The following is a 16,383-nucleotide window of genomic DNA, read 5'->3' on the forward strand; positions in this document are numbered from 1 at the left end:
CTGAAATGTGTTTGGACAGATATCGTTGTTATTATTATTATTGTTTTTTAACTCAGGTATAACTTATAGCAAGGTGCACAAATCTTAAATATACAGATTGATAAATTTTACACAAGTATTTATCTGTTTAATGACCATCTAGGTCAAAATATAAACATTTCCAGCATCCAAGCATGCTCCTTTCCAATTAATGTACCCCCAAATTCGCTGTTCTTCTCAAATCTTTCATAGACTAGTTTTATGTGTTTTTGAACTTCGTGTAAAAACGTTGAACATACACCTACTACATGACTGGCTATTCTATTCCTAAGTATTTACCAAAGAGAAAGGAAAACACACGCCCATATAAAGAATTGTACCTGAATGTTTCTGCAGGCTTAAAATCTAATAGCCAAAAACTAGAAATAACCCAAATGCGCATCAACAGGTGAATGGATAAACAAATTGTGGTATGTAATGAAATGAAGTACTATCCAGCAATAAAGAGAAACAAATTATTGAATCATGGGAGGCCAGCCCAGTGGCACAGCAGTTAAGTTCGCATGTTCCACTTCGGCAGCCTGGGGTTCATGGGTTGGGATCCTGGGTGTGGACCTGGGCACTTTTGTCTCAAGCCATGCTGTGGCAGATGTCCCACATATAAAGTAGAGGAAGATGAACATGGATTTTAGCTAAGGGCCAGTCTTCCTCAGCAAAAAATGGGAGAATTGGCAGCAGATGTTAGCTCAGGGCTAATCTTCCTCAAAAGAAAAAAATTATTGAATCATAGAACAACTTAGATTTATCTCAAAATAAATATAAAGAATGAAGAAGGCAGTCCCCAAAAAATAGTAATACTGTATATTTTGGTTTATATGAAATTCGAGAAATGCAAACTCATCTGCAGTGACAGAAAGAAGATCAATGATGTCTGAGCATTGGTGGGTGAGCAAAAAGAAAGGATTACAAAGAGGCAAGAGGTGTCAACCTAGTGGCACAATGGTTAAGTTTGCACATTCTGCTTTGGTGGCTCAGGACCCTGGTTCAGATCCCAGGTGTGGACTTACACACTGCTTATCAAGCCATGCTGTGGCAGGCGTCCCACATATAAAGTAGAGGAAGATGGGCATGGATATTAGCTCAGGGCCAGTCTTCCTCAGCAAAAAAGAGGAGGATTGGTGGCAGATGTTAGCTCAGAGCTAGTCTTCCTCAAAAAAATAAATAAATAAAATAAAGAGACAAGAGAGAATTTGAGGGATGGTGGGTATGTTCCTTATCTCAACTGTGGTAATAGTTCCATTGGTGCATGCATACATATGTAAAAATTTATCAAATTGTACACTTCAAATAGCTGATGTTTATTGTATATCAAATATTCCTCAAAAAGCTCATCTACAGTGACAGAAAGAAGATCAATGATGTCTGACCATTGGTGGGTGGGCAAAAAGAAAGGATTACAAAGAGGCAAGAAAGAATTTTGGGGATGATGGATATGCTCATCATCTCAATTGTGTTCTTCATTTCTTTTTCTTTTCATGCATTTTTAGATTAATCTAGTTTTTAAAATTCTATATTAGATTTTCAGTTATATATTCTTATGGTTGATGTGACCCTTTCTCTTATTCTTGCCTGAAATTCAGCTGAAATACATGGAACTGTACTAGTTTTAACCATGAGTAAAATAAAAAAATAAAATAGAAATCAAGAATGTTCATTGCCATTTTAGAGAAACACTAAGGGAACTGTATAAGAATATATAACTAAAAATCTAATATAGAATTTTAAAAACTAGATTAATCTAAAAATGTGTGAAAAGAAAAAGAAATGGAGAACACATGGGACAAATAGCAATATGTGCCATTAAATACAAATATATCAGGAACTGCAAAACATATAAATGGACAAAAATCCAATTAAAAGGCAACATTTGTCTAACTGGGTAAAAATATCAAAACCAAATTGCATGTTGTTTATTAGAGATACATTTGAAATATAATGATAGAGAGAGGATAAAAATAATGAAAAAGTCTATACTGTGCATACAAAACCAAAAGACAGCTATTATATATTTATTAACAGCCAGCAAAGAAGACAAGACAATGGGTACTACTAGAGAAAAAGAGATATTTCAAAATGGTAAAAGAATAAATTGTATGGAAAGATACAAGAATCCAAAATCAGTGGGTATACAATAATAGAGCTTTGAAATGTACATAGTAAATATGGCAGGTTTAAAGGAGAAATAGAAGAGCCTAAAATCATATTTGAAGATTTTAACAACTTGTAGAAGATTTGAACAACTATTAACCAGTTTAACCTCATTGACCTACAAAGAACACTTTAGTTAACAGCTAAAATAAAATGCCAAGTCTTTTCAAGTACTTTATTTCCTCAATGGTAAATTGATCTATGTAGGCTATTTTTTTTTTTTTTTTTTTTTTTTTTGGTAAGAGAGAAAATTATCTGGGTTTTCATCTAGGTTTTTCAAACTAATTTGCATGAAGTTGTACAAAGTAGGTCTCTTCATTATTATTTTTACAGTTGCTTCTATTTTGATGATGATTTTAGCCTTGTTATTTCTGTGTGTTATGCTTTGTTCCCCACTCCCACCCCAATCTCTCACTACCACCATGTTTTCATTAAGCTAGCTAGCTGTCTTTCAATAGCGTTCTTTTTCAAAAAATTTTTGTAAAGAACCAAGATTAGGATTTACTTATTTATGGCTGTTTTCTCACAGATTTATTTTGCTTGTATGAAAAGTGATGCTCAATTATTGGGTGCACAGATATTAATATATGCCACATCTTCATTTTGAATTTTAATCTATGTCATTTTTTCCTCCTTCTTTTAATGTTTTTTGATCTAAATCTTATCTGTCAGATATCAACTTGCTTTCTTTTTTATTTGCATTTTTCTGGTATAACATTGCTCTTTCTTCACCTTTTTACCCCTTCAGAATATTTGTTTTAGGTCTGTCTTGTGAATATAGCATAGAGTATCGAGTTTTGCTTCATTAGGCAATTTGAAAAAAATTTTTTTCTATCATAGATAATTTAAGGTATTACACAACTATCAATATGAATAATGACTTTGGTCTCAGTTCTTTCGTATTATTTGTGTTACACACACCCACGTAGATTTGCATTATGTAGCTGGTTTTATATGTTCTCTTTCTCTATGTGTGTGTGTGTGTGTAGTTATCGGTATACCTTTTGGCATTTACAAAGGTTTGCATTTCTTAAATGTTTACAGTACTGGTTGTATTTCCACTATTACGCTGGATAAAAAAAAAAATCACCCCAAAATCAATGTTTAAAATAACAAGCATCGACTTAGTTCACAAGTGTGTGGATCAGTGATTTCGGCTGCGGGGTTCCTCTGGTTTAAACCGGGGCTATGCTGGCCGTTGACGGGGACAGCTTAGTTCTTTCCACCTGGGTCTTTTCTCCAGCCGGCAGAGACCAGACATCCTCTTACCACAAAGGCAGAGTTATAAGAACCAAGGAGCAACAGGCAAGTAGTTTTTCAAACCTCTCTTTGAATTGTTATTTGTTAACTTCCCTCGAGCCAAAGGAAATAATATGGCTAAGCCCGGAGCGGGAGGGAAACGGGAGACATGAAGAATTTTTTGCAATCTAACACAGTTGCAACTATTCTTATACCTTTATATAATATCCGTAGGCACCCATTTTTGGGGGTTGGAATGTTGATTTTTTAAATAATGTTTATACCTATGAGAAATATTGAAATCAGCCAGTAATTTCTTTTTCCTCCCCTCCTCTTTGTTCTCTTAGAATCCAACTTGAAGTAACGTCATTTTGTTTCCATTTAACTTCTATAAGGCAATCAGTGAGATCTGGAATTAGGCTAATTGAGTTATACTCATTTGGAAATAAACATCAGGAATAGAGACAACATCCAAGAGTGGTAAAAACTTTAAGGATATCCATTTGGCATTGTTGCATGTCTTTTTATTCCCTACACATTCAATTACTTGAATTAAGTTGTGGTTTTAAGGAGGGTTGAAGTTTTGCAAAGGGAGAGAGGAGCAAGGGAGCAGAGGACAGATGCTACGAAATGGTTGTAAAGATGGACCGTAGGGACAGGGAGGGTAAAGACATAGGGACATGAGAGACAGGGAAAGATGGTGGGAATATGGATTGAGAGGTCCTTATGAAGTCTACAAATTGTTCAGAGAAATAAACGTGAAGGTTAAGAGGCGGTATATGGAGAGCAGATGTAGGAAACTGAGGTTTTGGAGAAGGTGTGGATGAAGAGTCTGAGGATGGGAGGAGAAGGCGAGGTGAGGATGGAAGATAAGATCTTGTGAATGAGGGACAAAAACAATTTAGAAATAAGGCTTCTCTCTCTTTGTACTGAAATAAAGCACAGACCATCTAAGGTCAAAGGAAATCCATTCATTCATTAAAAAAATATTTAATTAATATTTACTTTGTATCTAGTTTTTTTTCTATGTACTAAGGATATGAAAGTGGTAAATAATACAGAACAGATACTGCTTTCATGGGGGTGATATTCTAGTGGAAGATTAGTCTAGAAGGGGTTGGCTTAAGCTGTTTCTGAAAATTGAATCATTCAAGCTGCTGATAGTAACGAAGGTGTATCCAATCACTTCTGAGCTCTCTGGCAATGTCCTAGATAAACTGATTGAAAAGAGATTCATATTATATAGATTGTACATATGCAGTTGGCAAAAATGATAAAATTGTTAGTTCACTTTAAAAATTAAAGTTATATATGGGAGATCATCTCCTCTTCACACAGAAATAGGCTATATGTGTCTATTGAATCTTCCTAATATGTGGAAACATATACATTTACGTTAATATAGATATCACTGAATCCACTTTATTTTGACAGAGTATTCATGGTATCCTCATCTATAAAGATTCCACGTAAAGAATCTTCACCAAGAGACTCTTCAAAGGGCAACTTTGCCATAGTCACCACAAAGCATCCATCATGTTTTTCCTCTCTTGTACCAGTTTCACAACTACTGCCCACAAAACAAAGAAACTTCCACATAGGTATTGCTAACAATGTCTCTTAAGAGAACATCAGCATCTGTGTCCGAGTATTGTCTCCAGATGCCCAAACTTTAACTGACGATTCAACAGAGTTCCAGAGGAGATATGAGTTCCGTATAGATGTTGGGTGTTGGGGGCAGGGAGGGGACTAAACATCTACGTAATTTCATGCCACAGCTTCCCTGGGCTATTAAGCAGCACTGTTATGTACAGAGTTCTCAAACATCTCCCAGACGTCTCCCCTAGCTAGCTATTGGCTCTTGTTGAAAATCCAATTAGACGTATGTCACAGTGATGAGGAGTACGGACCCTGGACCCTGGAGTCACATAGAACTCATTCCCTTCACAATCCCTTATATTGCAGACTTTAAAAGGCATCTATTTATAATTAATAGTTTTAAAATATATTTATTAATGGATGATAAATTCCAAACTGTAAATAGATGTATATCAACCAGAGAAAGTCATATTTTAAAACGTATTCTAAACTTTTAGTATAAATATGTAGAAACTACTCATTAAAATATTTCTCAATATATCAGTGTATTGCTAGGAAATAAATTTTTATGTGAGAATATGAAATGTGGATAAAGAAAATATTTAGTTTCTTTATCTTTACCTTCAATCCTGAATCCTAGTCATAGACGTGGGAATTGTTAAAGGCAGTGGTCTATAGATGAAATGTTGCAAAAACTAGTAAAGGCAAAGACATAAATACTGTATCCTTGAAGCCAGCTCTACACTTATCTAGACAAGATCTGCACCTCAAAACTCAAACCACGTTGGCGAGCTAGCATCATTTGGGAGCTATTCTTTCCTGGACTTATTTTGGTTTAAGTATCAAAAACCAAAAAATGTTATATAGATGAAGTAGCACTTATTTTTGCTTTTTTATTCATTTCTTCTTTTTAACTGTGATTGTGCTGTGATTTATAAGATCATCTCACAAATATACTTGAAACTTAGCAATAGAATACAGGTCAACAGCTTTACAAATTTTATAACAAAATCTAATTATTAGTACTCTCAGAGATCATTTTGATAGTAATCCCTTCCATGTAAAATGATCAGACCTGATTAAAATGGAATTTAGCGTTTGTTTCTGGGTATGTGAAGAAGTTTTGGTTCACATAAAAACAGTGTCATTTTTTCAATTATTTGATGTGGTTGAGTGACTCTTTAAAATGATAAAGAAAAGAAAAAGAACATTTTCAACTTGACATTTTTCTGTTCAAAAAAACAAAACGACTTAATTGAACAGAACAATATGGTCAGCAGAATTACTCCTTACAATTTCCTAAGGGAACAAAAATAATGAATAATCTGGTCTTTTGACTGTGACGTGTTCAGATTTCAGCAGATTTTTCGTTTTAAAATGAAGAGTAAAAATTCTAAATCTATTGAGAAATGGTCAACACATGAGCCCTGGTCATTCACCTAGTGAGTTAATGCAGCCCAATCACGTGGCATTGGAATGAAACAGCAACAAGACTTTGATCTTGAAGTCTATTGAAATCAAACAAAAAAGAGCCCTTAAGGATTAAAATCTGTGTAAAACTTCTGTCCAGAAAACCATCCTTGAAAATTGAATTCCATAATTATATTTATCTGAAAGAAAACATTCCGAAGTCACTTTTAATACTTGTTTTTTCACTATTTACTTGTTTTTGTTTGCTGTTTTGTTTAACTTCAGCATCCAAAAGTCATAACACAGCTTTCAACTTCCTTCCCAGTATTGAGAATTTGATATTTTATTTTTAGCTTTTATTGCAAACAAAATTGTGTTACCTGAGAGGGAGCAATTAGGTTAACTATGTCTGTTACATAACCCTCTGGGAGAGGAACTTAACTGTGTTTTCCAAAGAAGAAAGGATAAGAAACATTTTCCTTTCGCCTTTAAAGAGGGCCAGCAGGGCTTAGCTCCAGGAGGACTAAGGATATTCTTCCTGTGGGGCAAGAGTTGAAGCTTATGTTTTCCAAGACCCAGGCTCTTGACGAAGAACTGGGTTGTTGGGAGAGCAGGCTGTGCTAGAGCTTCATGAGAAGCAGCTGCTAGGCCTGTTTCAGAAGGCAGCTTCCCAGAGAGAGAGCAGAGACAGGTATTGGTGAGGTATTGCATGGAAGGGCACCTTCTACATGCAGTGCCCTGGGTGGGAAGGAGCAGGCTGGATGGTTGTAGCATAGCTCTAGATATTAGGCACATTTGAGACAAGTTATAGTTTCAGTTGAGAAGACACCAATAGTGCCCCACACACTGTGGAAGACCAGCATTTGTCAATGTCAAAGTATAGCCACAGAGGGATGAAACCCTCACAGTGAAGTTCAAGACCAACATCCTCCCCCACTCTCATACAACCCCCAGGAGTCTTATCTGCTAAGAAAATGGAAAAGACCTCCTCTCAAGGCCTCGGGTAAGAAGTACTTCCTCACCAGTCCTGGCACATCAGCTTTTATTTGATTAAAATATTTGAAACCAGCAAGCAAACTCAGAAGATTTACATAAATTATTCTTTAGCCAGGCTTGCCATTTTTCAAAAACTGCTGAAATTTTTAGGTCTCTTATCTGTACGTTTCATCTGAAAAGAAAAGTAAAAGTTTCAGCCCAGTATATAGTCCAAGTTTTCTTTGTTAGCTGAGTCTAAGGGCAATTTCAAGTTTTATCCTCATCAACAATTAAGAAATTCCTTTTGGTTACTTCATTCCTTTGTGTTTTGCCTCGAGTTCCTTGTGATACGTAGTTTGATTCTGGAAATGGCTGTCATTAATCCAGCATTTCTGAAGCTGTCTTCTTTCTTCACGTGTACTTTGGGTAATATTCTAATTTGTACTTCTGAATTTAGTCTACTTGTTTTCTGTGAAATCTCTTCCAAAATCTATTGACTTTAATGATTAAATCCTTGATTGTGATTTATGGTAAGGAAAAGTGAAACTTACATATTTCAGTAAGTGTCCAAAGCATCCACATTAAAACACCTACGAACACAATTAGCTGGTAACGTGTTTGTCTGTCACTAGATTAAGACCTTCTCAAGGTTGGGAATCCTCTCCTGCCATCATTGTGCCCTTAAATACTAGCCCTTGGCATAGCAGATAACATTGCATGTGATAAACAATTCTCATTAAGTAGTTGAATGAATGAACGAATGCGTGTCCTGAGGCAAAATTCCAACTTTCTATAAAAAATTCTCCCCTGTTTGAGAAGATTCACTGAAAAACGAATTATTTAGCCTCTGTTTAACCTAATTTAATAAACCAGAAAACTAGTCTAACATGTCTACTCCTACTAGTGAACTAAGCTATTAAATTTTGGAAAACAAAAAGGAGAAGATAATAGCCTTTTGAAACATTGGGGAAAAGCTCCTTACAAATATTAAATAAATATGTTTATTTTACAACATTAAATAAATGTTTATTTTACAACAGCTCCAAGTTTTCTTCCTTTTAACTCCACGTCTAGGAAGCTACTACATGCTTCAATCTTCAAAGTCCACGTCAAAATACTGCATTCGCTTTTTGGAAAGCATACCCAGTGAACTAGTGGTGCCCTCAATCCATTGTGCCTTTCAAGGCCCTTTCCAATTAACAGATACTTAAGCCAGAGGTTTTGCATCTTATTCCTCTGTAGGTTATACCCCATGAAATATTAATTATAAGTTCATGGGCCATTTATGGAAAGCTCTTCAGTATATGTGAACCATCTGTACATATGGTAACAATCCTATTTTAAAAAATGGCTTAGAAACATTGTTTGACTATTTCTTTGACTATTTACCTAATTAATAGTTACCAGCATATATAGGATGACATATTTAGAAAAGGAACAAAATATACTGATAATACCAAAGAATAACTAGTTCAGATTACAGAGTTATAAATAACTATTTCTGAAGGCTAGAGAAAGCTCAGCACACTAGGAAGGTGGTATCAGCTTAAATTTTAAAATTATCATGGCAATATATTTCAGGATAGTCCCTAACTATTAATATTTCAAATACATATTTTTGTATCAAAGTATTTATTCGTTGCTTATAGCCAAAAACTTGCATTTTGAAGACTGTGAAAGTATTATTTATTCTTTTTCATTATTTATATTTCATTGGTTCCTTCTGATTTTAAATATTTATAAAAATATCTTAATGTATAAGTTTAACAAATGATACTATCAAATATACATATATGCACATATACATACATATTTTGGCAGTTTCAAACTAAACCCTGTATAATATTACAAATTGTTCTATTATTTACTTTTCTCTGCCACATTCTAAGTGTTTCTTTAAATGTTATTTGTTTCTTATTAAGAGGCTCTATTTGTTGGAAATTGACTCTATTTATAATTTTATTCAGAGTCTGTATATCTTGCATTTTGTGCCAGGTTAAAGCTCACACAATTTTTTCCAGTCTCAAAATTCTAATTCATGGAGATGACATACCTAATCAAAAAAGTTATCTTGAGGTTAAGTATACAGAGAAGAGTTGGATTAATGAATTCAATAAATATGTTTCCTGCCACAACCACATTCTTCATCTCCATTTTGATAAAGACACAGTAACATCCCATGAACAATCAGTCTCTTTGGCGGTTAAGTTAGACAATAATCTAAAAGGTAGTTTGGTAGATATGCACACTGAAAATGTATATTTGTGACCTATCTCTTTACAAAGTAAATGGCTGGGAGATTATACGAAGTTAGGCACACAATAGTTTAAAAGTTAAGAAAAGGAAGAAGAGATCTATGATTCAGTTTTCTTCTGTTTCCTGATATTCAGGGACTCAATAGACACACCCACACACACGCCCACACACCCACAACACTTACCTGTAAAAAGAAGGAGAGTTTCAACAGGAGCTCCACAACTGAAAGGCTGTAAGACTGTCCTAAAGGATAGGATATTAGAGAATGTGCAGGCCGAAGTCATTGGAAAATACAGGACAATTTAAAACTGGGAACGAGAAAAAGTCTGAGAGCAAAGCAGGCTGGTTGAATCCTCTTCTCTGTTACTGGGAACTTTGAAAACCACGGACCTTGATGTTGAGACTCATTCTCACCCTTTCCTTTTTTCTGTCATTGCCTACTTCTCTCCCTCCTTTCCTTCCTAATCCCTTCTTCTCTCTCTCCTTCCCTCTCCCTTCCTGTCTTGCCTCTTTCTCTTTCTCTGGTAGCATGTGTTAAAAAGCATTAAAAAAAATTCACTTGCTCAACTGAACCTCTGGAGTATGATTCCAGAGCCCACATTCTTAGCCCTGAATATATAACTGACTCATGATTTCCATTTCTTTCCATCTATGACTTCAAAGACAGCGAGCATAGGTTTTTTACTTTCACTTCATATAGTCCTTTTAATTTAAACAAATGTGTGTGTATGCGTAATTTTTAGAACTTTATTTTTCATATCTGCTTTTACTTATTAAGTATTGATCCTTTTAAAAGAGACTCTTTTAAAAATCTAATTTAAAATCTCCGTATTGTTACAATTTTATGGAATAATAATCCTGGGCAGTTTGCTGTCCTTTTAGTGGATTGTGTCAACAGCAGTTACCACACCAACCTGCCAGAAGCTTACTCATCATATTTCTGCCATGGACGGGGCCCTCTTCTCTGGGAATGAGGATAGAGCAAGTCCCTGACTTCCAGGAAATTACACATAGTAGAGGAGACAGAAAATTTATAAACAAACATGAAATCAAACTGTGTCAGTTGACAAAGATTGCTATGAAGGTTAAATAGCGCAGGACGAGGGGAACAAACAGTATTACCTAAAAGGAATATAATGTTATTTTCTAACCAGTCTCAAATTTATGTTGTTCTTTGATTTAGAAATTTCCATTGCATACAGACAATGTTAATTCACACTTTATACTACTTGTAACACAGCAGTGCTGGGGTTTCAGAATTTTCGTGGAATATATTAATATGAAAATATATATATGTACATGTGTGCATATGTGTATGTATTTTATATGTATATATAATGCACACATAATAAAGAGAATACATTTGTATATACATAAAGAGAGATTATGCACATATGTATTTTTTTTCTTTTCCTCCTAGGAATTGACTCATCTTTTTTTTTCATTCTCCTGGGATAGTGACAGACCCCAGCTTTATCCAGTGATCTCAGTTCTGGTTTTCGTACTTTCACTCCAGGGACCGTGTGTCCTGTCCCAGAATGGGCATTGCCATCCCAGACCTTGTCCCTTAGTTCCCATTACTGCTGTGAAACCCTTATAGCCACCACTGTATCAGTTCAAGAGAATATTGCAAATTTATTGCTCTAATTTTAAGTTCCCACTTCATTTTGCCTTCTGGGGATGTCTGATATTTTGTGTTTGTTAAAAATGCAAACTTTCTAGGTGTTTGCGCTGAGGCCCCGCGGTTTCTATGAGCGCAATCGCTCATGCTGTTGGGGGCTGTGGTGTTAAACTGCCCCGAATTTCCTCAGTCCTTTGAGTCTTCTTCCCATGGGCTCTTTCAAATTTTAGTTTTTGTTTATGATTTTAGTGATTCTCAGAATCTAATGTTGAAGAAAAAACCTCTTTGTGGGTAGGCCACTAGCTCTCCTTTACTTGGAACAGACACATTTAGTAAAAATGTAAGAATTACTGCTCCAATAACGCAGTGCGCTGTGATACTGCTATCATATTACAAAAAGTTTTTTTCCTCTGACATTTCCTTCCCCTGCTCCTCTCTCTTCTTACAAGTTAAATGCTAGACCATTTAGCACTCTTTTGCTTAAAGAGGAAAGTAACACTATCGAGGAGAAAAGGGGGTCTCTTTCCCCAACTCCAGAGTTTCGAATGTAAAGCCCTTAAAAGAAGACAGAGTGCTCATGACCTGGGAAAAGATTTGAAACAAAGCTTCATTAATTAGTCCAAGGCTCCCCTGCCCCACCACTCAACCCAGGACAGAGGACAGGCGCCCCAGAGCATGAGGGATAGCTGGAGGGAAATTCTGTTTATGTGGATAAAGATGGGTCTCAGAGAGGGAGAGACCCTATACCTGAACGCTTGGATGAAGCCCTTGGGGAAGAGCAAAAGGCACAGATAGGCTTGTGGATATTGAGAGTAGAGGAGGGGATAATGAACTGTTCTCAGATAGAAGTGTTTACATGTTGTATCTAGACAGATAGAGCCTTAGTTGACATCACAACAGAGAGATGTTGGGGAAAGGGATCCACTTCTATGTTTCCACGATGCCAAGAAAACAGTGGATAGAACTGGGCAAACCTGGAAGCCATGCAACTGGAAATGGGGACATTTCCATAGCATGGATCAAGAACTGAGTTGCAGAATGTTCTATAGCTATCTCAGCAGATGCCAAAAAAGGACAAATGGCACTGATGGTGATGTCTCAATACTGATGCCTTATTACTACATAAGCCTCCTTAATATTGTATACCTCTTAAGAAAAAGAGTTGATCTCAAATTGATTGAGATTCATTTCCAACGCCACAAAGGAATGGAAGACAAGAAAAGAAATTGACATATAGAAACTACAAACAGGTTGTATTACTTACATGAACTGAATTTAAACCTGCACCAGAAACAATGCTTTCCTCAATCCAAACTTCCCTTCCCTTTCAAGTTTGTTTATTTATTTGATTTGAAGCATTTCACCCTAAATCACTCAATGTTTTTCTTTTAGTAGCAAAAACATGTAATATTTGATATGCATGTTTCCTAAAGCACTGATTTCAAAGTGATTTCTAAGGCCAGATTCAAATACTTTCTTTTGTTCATCTCACAGTGGGATGCTGGAGACTGCTCAGACTTGCTCCCAAGAACTAATTGCGCACATTTCTTCCCAACTCCACCGTTACTGATGTCTTCTGGGTAGCTCAAAATTGACCAGAGTGGGAGTATTTACACCATAGAAAGCAGCAAATGCTGTACGTCAAGGTTTCCTCCTCCCCTGAGAGCCATTGTTAAATGTTTACCAATATGCCACTGATTCTGCATCTTTAGCGCTGGAAAGCCATTTTTAAATTTCTCGTGTTTCTCCTACAACTGAACTTAGTTTCAGTTTTTGAGCAGTGACTACCCATTCACGTGTGACATTTTTTGTGAATCCTAGGATTTCCAGGTTTCTCATCTAGTAAAAGTTGTGTTGTATGTTTAAAAAACTTGAATTATTGACTTTATAGAATGATTTCTATGGGGCTGGGATCCAGCTGCCTGGTGCCCCCACCCCATCGTGCCAATCCAGTATTTTGCATCTGTTGGGCACACATACAGCCACAGCAGCAGCCTCAAAGCAACAGTTGCTCTTCCAGCAGCAGATCGATGACCCAGAGAGTAGATTTTATATTAGCCCTTTCACGGAAAATAGAGTTGGAAGAAATCATGTCGTGTAGATTTTCTGTGCGTAGACATAGAATCATGTCGTTTTTATTCTTTTTTAGAGAACTGACTAATGTCAAACTTTTAAGGAAACTAGTGATGAGGAAATTAAAGGAAGGAAATGAAACGTACAGCAACAGTATGTATAGTTTATCTAGCCTCAGAGAATACAGAGATAAAGGATGAAAGACTTGTTCCAGAAGCAAACGGTGGGAGTTTCTTTTATCAAGTGAAATGAGTACAAGTGAATTAAAAGATCACTCAGAAATGACTTTGTTTATTATCCAGATCTCCTGTGTTTTATCTCTTACAGAAAATAACAGTTTGTGAATGCTCTGCATAATGCCCTGTATGACAAGAAGGCAGTGGTATAGGGAGTGAGGCTAAAGACAGGAAAACAGAAAGTGAAGAAAAAAATCGCCTGAGGGTTGCCTGGAGGGGAGAAAAAGGGAGGAAGGGGAAGCCTTACTGAAAAGTGGGCAATTTCCAGATCCCACACAGACTTCCTTCAACAAGAGGGAAAAAGCGTCAGGTTTTCATAGTTCCAAAGATTTAGACGACATGATATGGAATGACGACTGCCGGCTCAGACGCCAAGCCAGTTGTCTTGACTCTAAAGTTTATAACAGTTATTACATTAGCCCCTGATGCCGAAAAATTAGAAAAACTGGATATTTCCCTAAATCACAATCCATCCCCATTTGCAAAGGATTTATCTTATAATATTTTCTCCCAGACTGATATTTTTATACATTGTTCAAAGCTATTTTATCCTCCAATATTTTTTATCAGTCTAGTCATACAAAAGCCATACTAAAACACATGTGAATGTTCAAAATAAAGTAAAACCTTACCATTTTTATATATTTTATAACTTATTAACTAAGTCTGCAAGATTGTAGAAACTACATTTATTGGGCTGAAACAGATATATGTTAGTTGATATGTATTGGCTGGGAATATTTTAGTTGAAAATACATTACCTTTTTTTTCAGAAAAATACAAAATGCTATAGTGTACAAGCACACACATGAGTAAATTGTAAGAGTGCCTGGAAAGTTGAGATTGGAGGCATTTTCCCTCAAGAATGTACAAAATAATTCAAATAGAACTTTATTAAGTAGTGATTTATATTAATATCAACTCAAATTAGGAAAAAATGCTACTGATCAGAGAATGAGGAATTTTAAACCAACAGTATAATAGTAATTAACAAAAAGTCCTAGGTGGTCAATTCTCTTTCCTACACTGTTAAAAGCAATAATTATTTTAAGTTAAGGATTTTATTCAACAAATATTCGTTAGAGCCTAATATCTGTCAGGTCCTCTTTTAGCACCGGAGATACAAGAGATTAAAAAAAGACCAAAAAAAGATAATGCTGGAGCATTTCATTCAGTGTCGGACCAACTAGGGAGAAACTAAGGCCTAAAAGAAACTAAAGGTCTCTGACGCACTTGGCATAGGGGCACATTAACATGGGAGCACAGCACGAAGAAACTGACTCAGCCCTCTTCCTTGTCTTGGTGGCGAATGTGGCTACAACCAGCTAAGAAAGGTCTTTCCCATGTTCTCCCTCAAAGTGCAGAGCAAAACGTTTGAAAAGCTCAAAGTGTGGAGTTGGGTGGGCGTCTCTCCTCTCTGCCCTAACCTGTGATATTACCTAATGGCTTGATATTTGCCTGAAAAGAAGTTTCATCAAAACTCTAATATGAGGAGGTTGGAAAATTGTTTCTACTCTTTAATAAAGTTACATTTGAAGAATTCTACCACCTTCTTTGAAAATTAGCTTCAACTTCACACGTTATCTAAGTACAAGCTAAATGCATTGATCTTTGCATGTTTTAACCATTTGTCATGTACACCTGGAATATTGTCAGCTTTTGAATTATCCTCCGATTGCCTTAGAATTTCTTTAATGTTTTATTTTAAACTTTTTTTTTAAATTATTTTATCCGATTTAAATGAGACGAGACTGAAGGCATCAATTTTATGTTCTCTTCAGACTGAGGAGACTGGCTTCATCTCTGCTCTTGGCATCATGAAATGCCAACTGAAATTTATGCCTTGACTATTTTAATGATCAAATCTGTTGCACTTGGAACTTTATAATAAAATCTATTTTCAGAGCTCTAGCCATCCTGGTATCCTGTTTTGTCCTTCAATTATGCTGTTTTCAGTCCTGCTACAAAGCTGTTCCTGTGCCGAGAGAATTTCTCCTAAAACCCAGCGTGCTTTTTCACCTAGTTAACTCCAATTTTCCTTCACATCAAGCTTTCCTTAAGCATCACCATCTCTGTCAGTTTAAGCTTGATTCATTTTGTCACATACTCGTAGGGAACCATGTAACTTTCCTGTCTTGCATTTAACAACATAGAATTTTTAACTTTTTAACATAGAAACTTGTAGAGAGAATAGTATGATGAATTCCCATGTACCCATCACCTTCAGCTTCACCAATGACAGCCCATGGATGATTTGTTTTTCTTAGCAATTTAATCAGTTATAGCATACATATAAGAATATTTAGCAATTTTAAATTTAAAATTTGATTAATTTTGTCTAACACGTATACTTTTTTAACTGTCACCACAATCATCATATAGAACATATCCATCACCCCAAAATGTTCCTCTAGCCCCTTTGATGTCAATATTATACCTTTTTTTTTTCTGCTTTAAAAATTGCAATGATTCGGGGCTGGCCCCGTGGCCAAGTGGTTAAGTTCGCGCACTCTGCTGCAGGAGACCCAGTGTTTCGTTGGTTTGAATCCTGGGTGCGGACATGGCACTGCTCATCAAACCACGCTGAGGCAGCGTCCCACATGCCACAACTAGAAGGACCCACAGCGAAGAATATACAACTATGTACTGGGGGGCTTTGGGGAGAAAAAGGAAAAATAAAATCTTTAAAAAAAAAAAAAAAGAAAGGTTTCATTAAAAAAAAAAAAAATTGCAATGATTGTGTGCCAGTCTACCATGCACAATGGTTTGTGGCCTAAATGAAGTTAT

This window comes from Equus caballus, chromosome 2 (genome assembly GCF_041296265.1).
Source record: "Equus caballus isolate H_3958 breed thoroughbred chromosome 2, TB-T2T, whole genome shotgun sequence".
NCBI lineage: Eukaryota > Metazoa > Chordata > Mammalia > Perissodactyla > Equidae > Equus > Equus caballus.